The sequence below is a fragment of the Agelaius phoeniceus genome, chromosome 3 (genome assembly GCF_051311805.1).
Source record: "Agelaius phoeniceus isolate bAgePho1 chromosome 3, bAgePho1.hap1, whole genome shotgun sequence".
Classification (NCBI taxonomy): Eukaryota; Metazoa; Chordata; class Aves; order Passeriformes; family Icteridae; genus Agelaius; species Agelaius phoeniceus.
This window is the reverse complement of record NC_135267.1, coordinates 97991020-98000477: the sequence shown is the minus strand read 5'-3', so window position 1 is coordinate 98000477 and position 9458 is coordinate 97991020.

Below are 9458 nucleotides of genomic sequence, written 5' to 3'. Positions count from 1 at the left end.
TCCTGGAGCTAAGGGAGAGTGTGGCTGGACAGAGAGGGTGCCATTTGCTGGCTGGGAACCTTTGTGCTTTGGGAAGGAAGGAAGTCCCTTAGCAAAGCTGCTTTTTTTCCCTCCCTCCCCCCTTTCCTCATGTTTGGGCCCAACCTCTTCCAGCTGTTCTCCATGAGCTGCAGGTGCCCCTGGTTAGGTAGGAGGGAGGAGGTTAGAAAACCTTTCTTATCAGAGAACCAAAAGCAGAAGGGCTGGGGGCTGGCTGAAAAGTTGGTCTTTGCAGCCTGTTTGTGGCCATAAACACTGTGTTATTCACCAGAGGTATGCAAGCTGCATATTTGGGACCCAGCATGAAGGGAAGGAGGACTTGATTCAAAGTTATCTTCCATGGTAGTCCTTTTCTTGTTCGAACACTTTGACAGAGAGGAAGGTTGTGCTGTACCAACACGACTCACAGCATCCTCTCTTTGGTTCAGCCTTGGTCACTGCATGCTGAGTGCATTAGGATGAAGTTTGCAGCCATGTAAGTACTGGTGTTTAATTCTTATTTGAGCCAATGAGTAGCTCTTGCAGCCTTGACTGAGTTCCTGGTAGCAGAGGATTTGATATGTTTGCCTCAGTCAGGCTCAGCAGTTTGGCTGCTGCTGCTCCATGCATGGGTGTGGAGCTGGAGTTTCTGGTGTAGGAGCCCTGCAGCCTGTTCTTGTCACTCTGAGGAGCAGTGCCTGATTTTATTCTCTAGTGTGATGGTCTTGGAAATGATGGGGCAGGGCAGTGTAAGGCTGTGAGTGAGTAGAGTTTGCTGTGGATTTGTTGATAGTGGATGTGGGCTGATCAAACCCCTCCCTTGTGCAGACCATTCCTTGGAGGGGAGCTCTGGAGGGTTATGTCCCACTGAAGGCAGTGCCGGGAAATGAGAACTGCTTCACCAGGGAACAGGTTGGAGGGTAATGCTGATTTTTTTTCTTAAGGCAGAATTTACTGAAGCTAGTAAATGATCACATAGCATCTTTTTGCTAAGGGCAGGAGAAATTTGGTGAGGGTTTGAGGAGTCCTGCCTGTGTGTACATTTTGGATCCTTTTCTGCTACCCAGTATGATGCACTGCAAATATGCGCCTGTGTGTCAGTCGAAAGCCTCTGCCTGAGCACTACATGCTTCTAGCCAGAAAAAAATACAAGATCTGCCTTCATTTCTGGGAGGAAGCAAGGCTGAAGGGATGGGGGCCAGAATTGTGATAGGGTTTAAACAGGTACTGTTATTGCTGTGGCACAGGAACACCAGAAAGGTATTTAGGACTTTAAGGACAGAACTGAGGCTTGATCATTCATCCCCTGCTCTTACAGATGGCTGTGACACCCTCCTCAGCCATTCCAAGATAAGGCATGGTTAAAAAAAAAAAGGGAAAATCACTTCTTTTATTCACACATGAGTGTCAGTGAGACCAAGACCTGCTTTTCCCAGCTTGGCGTCAGCATTGTGCTCTTGTGTGAAGTGTGCTAAAATAGGCACGGTTCTGGAAAATTGATTCCTTCATAACTCATTTTCCATTTCTCCCCTGAGTTCTTGTTTCTGAGAATATTGCCCAGGTCCTGTGAGTGGCTCCCTGAGATCCATCTTGCAAAGCAAGGCAGGTATTGTGAGCAAGTGCTGCTTGTTGTTGGGAATTTACTTTCTCTTTACAAATGGTGACCCAGCCATGTGTGAGACCGGCTATAAAGCTCTGTTAAAGGTAAAACTGTTCAATTAATCCATCTTGAAAGCTATCCTGAATTAGGGTTGGACTTCCAGAGCCAAGAGATTGTTTAACTTTCCACGCTAAGCCGCTCATATGCTTTATTCTTCTTGATCACACTGGGGATAACAGAATCCCCCTTCTTGTCTTGGCAGATGTTTTTCTGAGGCTTCCTATGGCTTTATCTTTCATAGATGTGCCAGCATCCTTTGGAAAAAGACAGATGAAAGGTCCCTACCCTACCCTCTTGACAGATACAGACTCGGAGTGTTTTGAGCTGAAGCAAACGTGTGGGAATTGCATTGGTGTCTTATAGTCACAAGCTCTGCCAAGGACTCCTTGCAGGGAGGTGTGTTCAAAAGCATAGGCAGGAGCTGACAAGGCTGAGGAGCCACAAGGGGTGTGGGAAAAGGCAGATAAGGGGAGTGTTTTGGCCTCCAGTCCTGCTTAGCCCTGGTGAAGCTGACTCCTGGCATGTGTGCTACCAGCAGCAGGAAGGTCTCTGGGAACTAAAGATGCTGATTCAGCAAGGAGGACAAAAAAGCCTCTGGGAATTGAAGATGCTGATTCAGTAGGGAGAACAAAAATAAAGCCTGCTCTATCTCGACTGAGCTAAGGAGGGAATCAAAGAGAGATAATTAGTAGTTGAGGGCTGGCTCCTTAGCAGGTATCTGCTTTCCTGTGGCCTGTTTGTCTGCTGTTCCTGTAGGTACCACAGAGATGTTACTAATAAGCAGGTTTCAAATGGTTTGGGCCAGCCTGAGATCAGTAGCTGATAATCAGAGCCATTTGTTTTCCCAGTGAGTATACAGCTGCTGGAAACAGAGTTCAGGTCCTGTTGTGTTCCCAAGAGTGATCCTCAGTGCTCCAGCCCCCATCATCCTCCCACTGCTGGGTGCAGTATTAATCCCTCTGCTCAGTCCAGAGCTCCTTTTGCTGAGGGGTTTCTTGTCTCTGCTGTCTCCACTCCTTCTGTTTGGCCCTTGTCCCAGTGGAGCATGAGCTGGAGAAGCAGGCTTCTTTCTTGTCTTGCTTTAGCTGTCTTCTGCATCTTTTTCAGTCTTGTGATTCCTCAGACTGGAGGAAAGCAACTTAAAGTCAGTCATTTTTAAGGCATTGCAGCAGGATGAATGTTTGCAATGATCTTGATGGACTTCTGGTGTGACTTGGTTATTATCAGGCAGCAACTCTTCCTGGGAACCCAGAGCTCAAGATGTCCTGCAGCAATTCCAGCTTGCAACTGCCTCCTTATTAGAAAGAAGGGGCACTGTTGGGATGGCAAAATTGCGTATTTCAATCACCTGCTGAGCATCTCTATTTGGTGCTGCCCAAGTGGAGAGGCCTCTCAGGTGAGCTGGAGTGAGGAACAGTAGCAGAACTTACCCAAGGAGCAGCCAGGAACCCTACTGCTAACTTGGTGATTGAGCTGCCCGGCTCTTTGCATCTTTATGGAGTCAGTATCCTGTATCCTGCAGTATGTGGAGATGCATTCCCTGGCCTTGGAAGCTGTCTGAGGTCCTGTTGAATTTGGCTGGATCCAGTCTGGCTTAAATCCTGCCCTGTGAGATGCCCATCTGTTCAGTGTCCTTTCGGGATGTGACGGGAGTTTGTCACACTGAGCCAAGAGCCTGTGAGCTCCTACTTCAGGGCTGGGTTCATTTCATTGGCAAGGAAAAATAACCTAAAGGTTTATTCCTGAGGATAAGAATGGCTGTATCTTGGAGGAGAAAAGTTCAGCACAGTACAGAAACGCTTGAAACACTTGAAAAAACCTTCATGTGAACCAGAGAGTAAAATTAAAAATGTAGCAAGCTATTTCTGTTAGATTAATCACTAAATGAGAGGTTAAATATAATTTGACTCATATGCCTTGTCTTCACATTTCTGTACCTTAGTTTCTTTGATTGTCTATATATAAGAAGTGACATTGGAGAGCATGGATTTATCCTGAAGATTTATTTGTCATGGAGGGATGAAGGAGCTGTCTGGCACTTGTAAGCTTCATATCGAGTTGCGCTTCTGGCAGACACCAGTGGAGCATTTAAAGAAGATCACACTGTCGAGCAGCATAGTAAGTTGCTATAAGGATAGATATAAGGCAGAGGTTTGTTTGTGGTGCAGGGACTCTGGGTAGAGGGCTGCTGGGTTTTAGAATCTCTCTCTGGTCCAGGACACATGCAGGTACAGAATGTCTACTCAGAGGCATTGGCAGCAGCTTCAATGAGAGCATGTTGGTTGTTAAAATCTGTTGGGGTGATGGAAGAGGATTCTGATGTGAAAAACAGATACTGGCAGGTGGCTAAGGAGCTATTCATATTTTCAGAGATCTGAACAAGGTCTGGCTGTCCTGAACCAAGCTTTGCCCTGCTAGCACCCATTTGGAAGCTCTTTAAAGGCATCCAGCATTGATGCAGTGTTGTGCATCTGCCTCAATGTTTTGCTCTGTCTTGTAACCTTTTAACACCTGTGACCGAACTTTTGCAGTTACTGATAGTAGCTTGTAGGGACTTGTTTCCAGTGTGAGGCAAACAGGTACCGAGGGGCACACTGATGGATTATTTTCCTCCTCTGTTTTCAGCTGTGCCTCTTGAGTGGTGCGGGCTGTGGTGACCATCAGGACATGGTATGGAGTCTGGCTGTTCACCTGCTGGAGTGTGTTCTGTTGGAGAAACTCCTCTGGGCTTAGCTTTTCTGGGCTGGGATCTGTGACAGTACCTGAGATGGAAACTCCAGTGCCCTGTGTGTGAGCTATTTCTTCCAGCTGACTTAGCTGAACTCTGATGCGTGTAGCAACAGTAACAATCTCAGGAAGTTTGAAGAGTCCATTTCCTACCCTGAATTTTGAAGCATATTGACGATTGGATCCACAGTCACAAATACGTAAACTTTGTCAGGGAATCTAGGCAGATGAAACATTTACTGCTCCATAGGAGATGTATAAAACATAGTATGTTGGACATAAGAAAGGATTTGGTATATTTAGAAGTCCTCTCTGCCTTGAAGTATCACCCACACTTGTAAATAACAACATGGAAGCAGGAGGCAAGACTTCATCTTTTAGACAGGTGCTGTTTCTCCCATTCTGCAGCTGGGGCAGATGAGAGGGATCTCCATGGTCAGAGTGAGGGACAGAGCGCAGGAGCTAGAATCCCTCTTCCTTTATCAATGTCACAAAACCATTTCTTATGCTGATAAATGTGGTGATTAGCTACAGCTTCAGACACCTGGGGGCTTCTCCTTGCAGCTGGAGCAAATTAGGTGCTCCTTGTGTCCAGCTGTCCTATGAGCACTGAAAATGCCGGAGGAACTTTAGCTGCCACAAAGTGACACTGTTAGTGCCATTCATCGTGCCATTCACCACAGTGGCACTTGTTAGTGCCATTCACCAAACCCCTTTCTCACTTTCTCTCTAGTGCTGTATGAGCATTAGCAAGTGGTCCCCCACACCTTAGCTCCAGGGGCAGAGCAGCGTGTATATATGGCTGCTACCCTCCTATATTTAACAAAGCTGTGATTACAGGCAGATATAGAAGGAGCTGATAAGCTGTTTGATTGCTCAGCAGAGAAATGGCACCAAAATAGTTGTAGTGTTGTTTCTAATTGCAATGGATGAGCAGCCTGGCTCATTAATCCTCCCTATCAGCAGCACATAGCCTGTCTGCACCAGAATAGCCCTGATCTCAGCAAACCTGCATCCAGCCCTGGCCTTCTGTTTTTGACGTATTTGGAAAAGACCAGCTTCCAGCACAGCCCCAAAGGGACTTCCACTTGGCCGGGCTGACCATCCACGGCAGAGATGACCCAGGGCATGAGGGGTTCTGTGGTGTTTCGGGAGGCTGCCAGGGTGCGCACACGTCTGCGCAACCCTGACCTTAGGCTGAGCGAGAGCGCTGCTTTGGCAGGTGCTGCAGTGCAGACACTCAGATAATCACAGAATGACTGAGGTTGGGAAAGTCCTCTGAGATTGAGTCTGATCATTAACTGCCACTGGTGAGGGGTGAACCATTGCCCTGGCATCTCCTGTGGCTCAGAGGGTGATGTGCACGTTGCTAAATATGGTGCAGGCAGGAGATTTGCTTTGGGGATGGGCTAATAATGCCTGTTGAAAGGTGTGAGTTTTTTCCTCATCTTTTTTCTTTCATTTTAGTTGTGCATGTTGTATTGGCTTTGAAGGCTGCAGAGCTAGCAGCATCCTACAGCACACTGCTGAGGTGGGATGTGTCAGCTGAGTGCTGATAGCTGGCTGGGACCACTTGGTCAGTGCCAGCACATCTCAAGATGGGCACCTGCAGAGCTGAGCCCTTCTCCATTCACCACCTTGCCAAGAGCATCTTGAAAACCATCCAACCTAACTGCCCTCCCAGCTGAATTCCTGAGGTGGCTGGACTGGATGTGGCTGGACAAACCACTGGGGAATTAAGTAAATAAACTCTTGGTACCTTTGCCCTGCTTTCACTGGGGTGACTGTACATTGTACATGAGGAAGCAGAGGAACCATGGCTTGGTGCAATCTGTCAGAGTAAGGGTCACATATGGGGAAACTCAGCAAAAAGGTTTCTGGATCAACCTAACATCCCAAGGAAGTTTACTATAGTGTTTTTGCTTCTTCAACCTCTCCTATTCTACGTTTCTCAGAGAGATGGAAACAGTGACCAGATAGGCAGGGAGTTTTTGTGTGGCCAGAAGTCCCCCTTAGTCCCTGCTCTGGGCAGTGGTGATAGCTGGGCTGAGATCAGGCACCTGAAGAAGGCAGTGGAGTAATTGTGTGTCCATTCAAGGGTTTGAGAACCAGGATGGGCCTGGGGCCAGCTGGCTGAAAGCTGGTTGGCTCCAACAGGCATCCTAATGCTGGGAGACAAGTCTGGATGCCCAGCCATTGGCAGATTTTCCTACCTGAGGTCCATCTTGTCTTTCCTGCAGCCCTTTTGCCATAAAGGTTAAATTCTTTGTCCTCACGGAAGGGACTTGGCACTTTGTCATTGCCCTTCTCACTCTGTCTCACTGTGGCTTCCTTGCACTTATCATGAGAAGGCTCAGGTGTCTGTTCCTTGTAATTTGACTGAACCTGAGCTATTGAGGTTAAAATTTTCCATGCTGGGTAGGTGCCAAGGCTAAGCACCCCTTTATGAACATCTGAAGCTGATTCAATCTATTTCCATTGTATTCTTAGGTAATTCTCTTTTAACTTGAACTCTTTTAACTTGAAGAGTGCTTGGAATAAGATGTTTGGATTTTATTCATGAGGAAGATTAAAATAATTTAAATTTCATTAGGAAAATTATGAATTTCATTAACAGCAAGACATTGCATAGAATGCATAATTCTCTTAAGAGTTTTGTTTAGAAAATAATTGGAAAGAAACCTTTTGATAAGGTCAGAATATGTCACTTTAACATTTTTAGTGATGAAACTGTTCAATTGCTCACCCCCTAAAAGGGCTTCATCTTCTGAATGCACATCTAAAATGAAATCAAGTTGTTGGTCAAAAGAAGTGACCAACAAGTTTTGGCTTTCCTCAAAACTTTTTGGTCATCTGGGAAGGAACAGCTTTTTAAATGGCTTGATGTAGGTAGTTTTTGAAACTATGGTGTTTCTTCCAATAAGGTATGCTAACATTTCCCAGTGGATCATAATCCCAAATAGTAAATGTGAGAGAGAGGGGAGCTTTGTCTGCCTGCCTTGGTTGTTTCACAGTCTTTGAAGTCCCCTGAGGGTGTGGAGGTGCCTGGCCAGGGGCTGGTGTGGGTCACCAGCAGGAGCACTGGTGCCATGAGTGTGACCCAGGTCTGTAAATGATGTCAGAGTGGTGTGCTGACATCCTGAAATATGGTTGCTTCTCTTCCAGAGGAATCCAAGGTTTCAACTGTGTGAAGTGTCCAGCCTGGCCATGGTGAGAGGGAAAACACAGAAAGGGGCTCCAGTGTTGGGTTTGTATTTTCTTCAGGAAGCATGGACTCTGAAGTTGTGCTGCTGCTAAATCAGATCTCATGGGGCTATGGGTAGGAAAGGAAAATGGGAAAATGTCTGTGTCAGTGGTGGGCAGCACTTGCAAGGCTTCTGTGCCTTCCCTGGAGGATGTTGGCAATGTATTTGTTCTACCAAGACTGTCTGGCAGCAAAAGGGGTACAAGTAGACTCATATCTCTGAATTGGGTCTTAACATGAAGGTGAAATTCTTTTTATAGAAAATCATGATGTATTCTCATGCTCATAAGAGATCTTAAAAAATATTGACTTACGGAGACTCCACCGAGTTTCAGGCTTTCCCAAACAAAACTTCAGTCTCTTCAGCCTGCCAGACTTTGAAGGAAGTAAAGCTTCCCTTCTAGATGATGGTTTCTAAAAACAAACTTTTTGCAGGTATTTATTTTCTTCCTTCCTAATGCTTGTCTGATCCCCTCTGGGAGAGCACTCAGCTGTGCTTACTGGGAAAATCCTTCACTTGATACCCTGAAAATGTAAGAGAAGGACTTATGGGTATGGGAGTTTTATGTTTGCAGTCTTGACAAGTGAACTTTCTCATTTGCAGTTGAGCTGAGACTGAGTTTGAGCTGGACATTCCCTGCTGGATATCCCTGTGAGGATCTAGCCCAGCTGGAGGCCACGGAAACCGTCAACTCCAAGCCAATATCAAAAGCAAACCACAGAGCCAGTGATGCTGCTGTGGTTGTAGCAATGCTGTGCCCACACTCTGAGGGATGTGAGCTCCTGAAACAGCTCCTGACCCAGGGCTGGTCACCAGCCAGGGCAGCGGTGACAGCTGGGGCTGATCTATCTCCCTGACCTGGGAATGTCACCTTACACCCATGTCAGGGGAGGTTTACTTGTTTCTGCTCCTCTTTCTGGACAAGCAGGCAGGCATTTATGTGGTAAAGCATGGTCTTAATTCTCACTCTCAGCATTTCATCTGTTCTATGAGGGAAGGGAAATACATCTCAGGGCTCAGTTCTGCTTGCAGAAAGTGTGGGTGCAAGAAGACAGGTTGGAAGTCCTTCAAGAGAAGCTGTGGCCTTAGAAGCAAATAATGGAACCACAGAACAGATTGGGTTGGAAGGGATGTTAAAGATCGTCTATTTCCACTCCTGCCTTGGGGCAGCTCTCTGGATTCACCCTGAAAACACCTGATGTGCTGCATGAGGTATTGGGGTGGGAATGCTTTTTATTAGAGCATGAACATTCAGAGATGAAGCAAAGGGGTTTAAGTATTCACCAGGGAAAGTTGGTGCTGAATTAAAGGAGGCTTGATAATATAGTCAAGAAGGGAAGAAAGCAACACGTGGAAGTTGTTTTCTCTGTGGTAAAGGAGAACAAGCAGTAAAAGCTAGTAGAAAGACCACAACACACTGTGAGAAAATCAGCCCAAAATGTGCTGGAAAGAGCAAAATGGTTCATAATTATCATAAGACCATTATCCTGTGAAAACCTGCCATCTAAGGTTGAGTTAGAAGCGAGTAAAATTATGGTTCAAAGGGATTTTAACATTTTGGTAGTTCAGAGAGATATATAATTTAGTTGGTAATTTACCTTTTATTTCTTATAAAAGCATCTACCCCCTTACTGCAGGGCAGGTATCAAAGACATTGGTTTCATTTCATGCAGATAATTTCACTGATGAGGTAAAAAGTATTATCTTAAATAACTTTTCAACAACTTTTCTTTATTAAAATTTCAGAATTTTATGTCTTGTATGCACAGTTTTGGTTTTCATAGACGATACTAAGGTTGGTTCCTCTG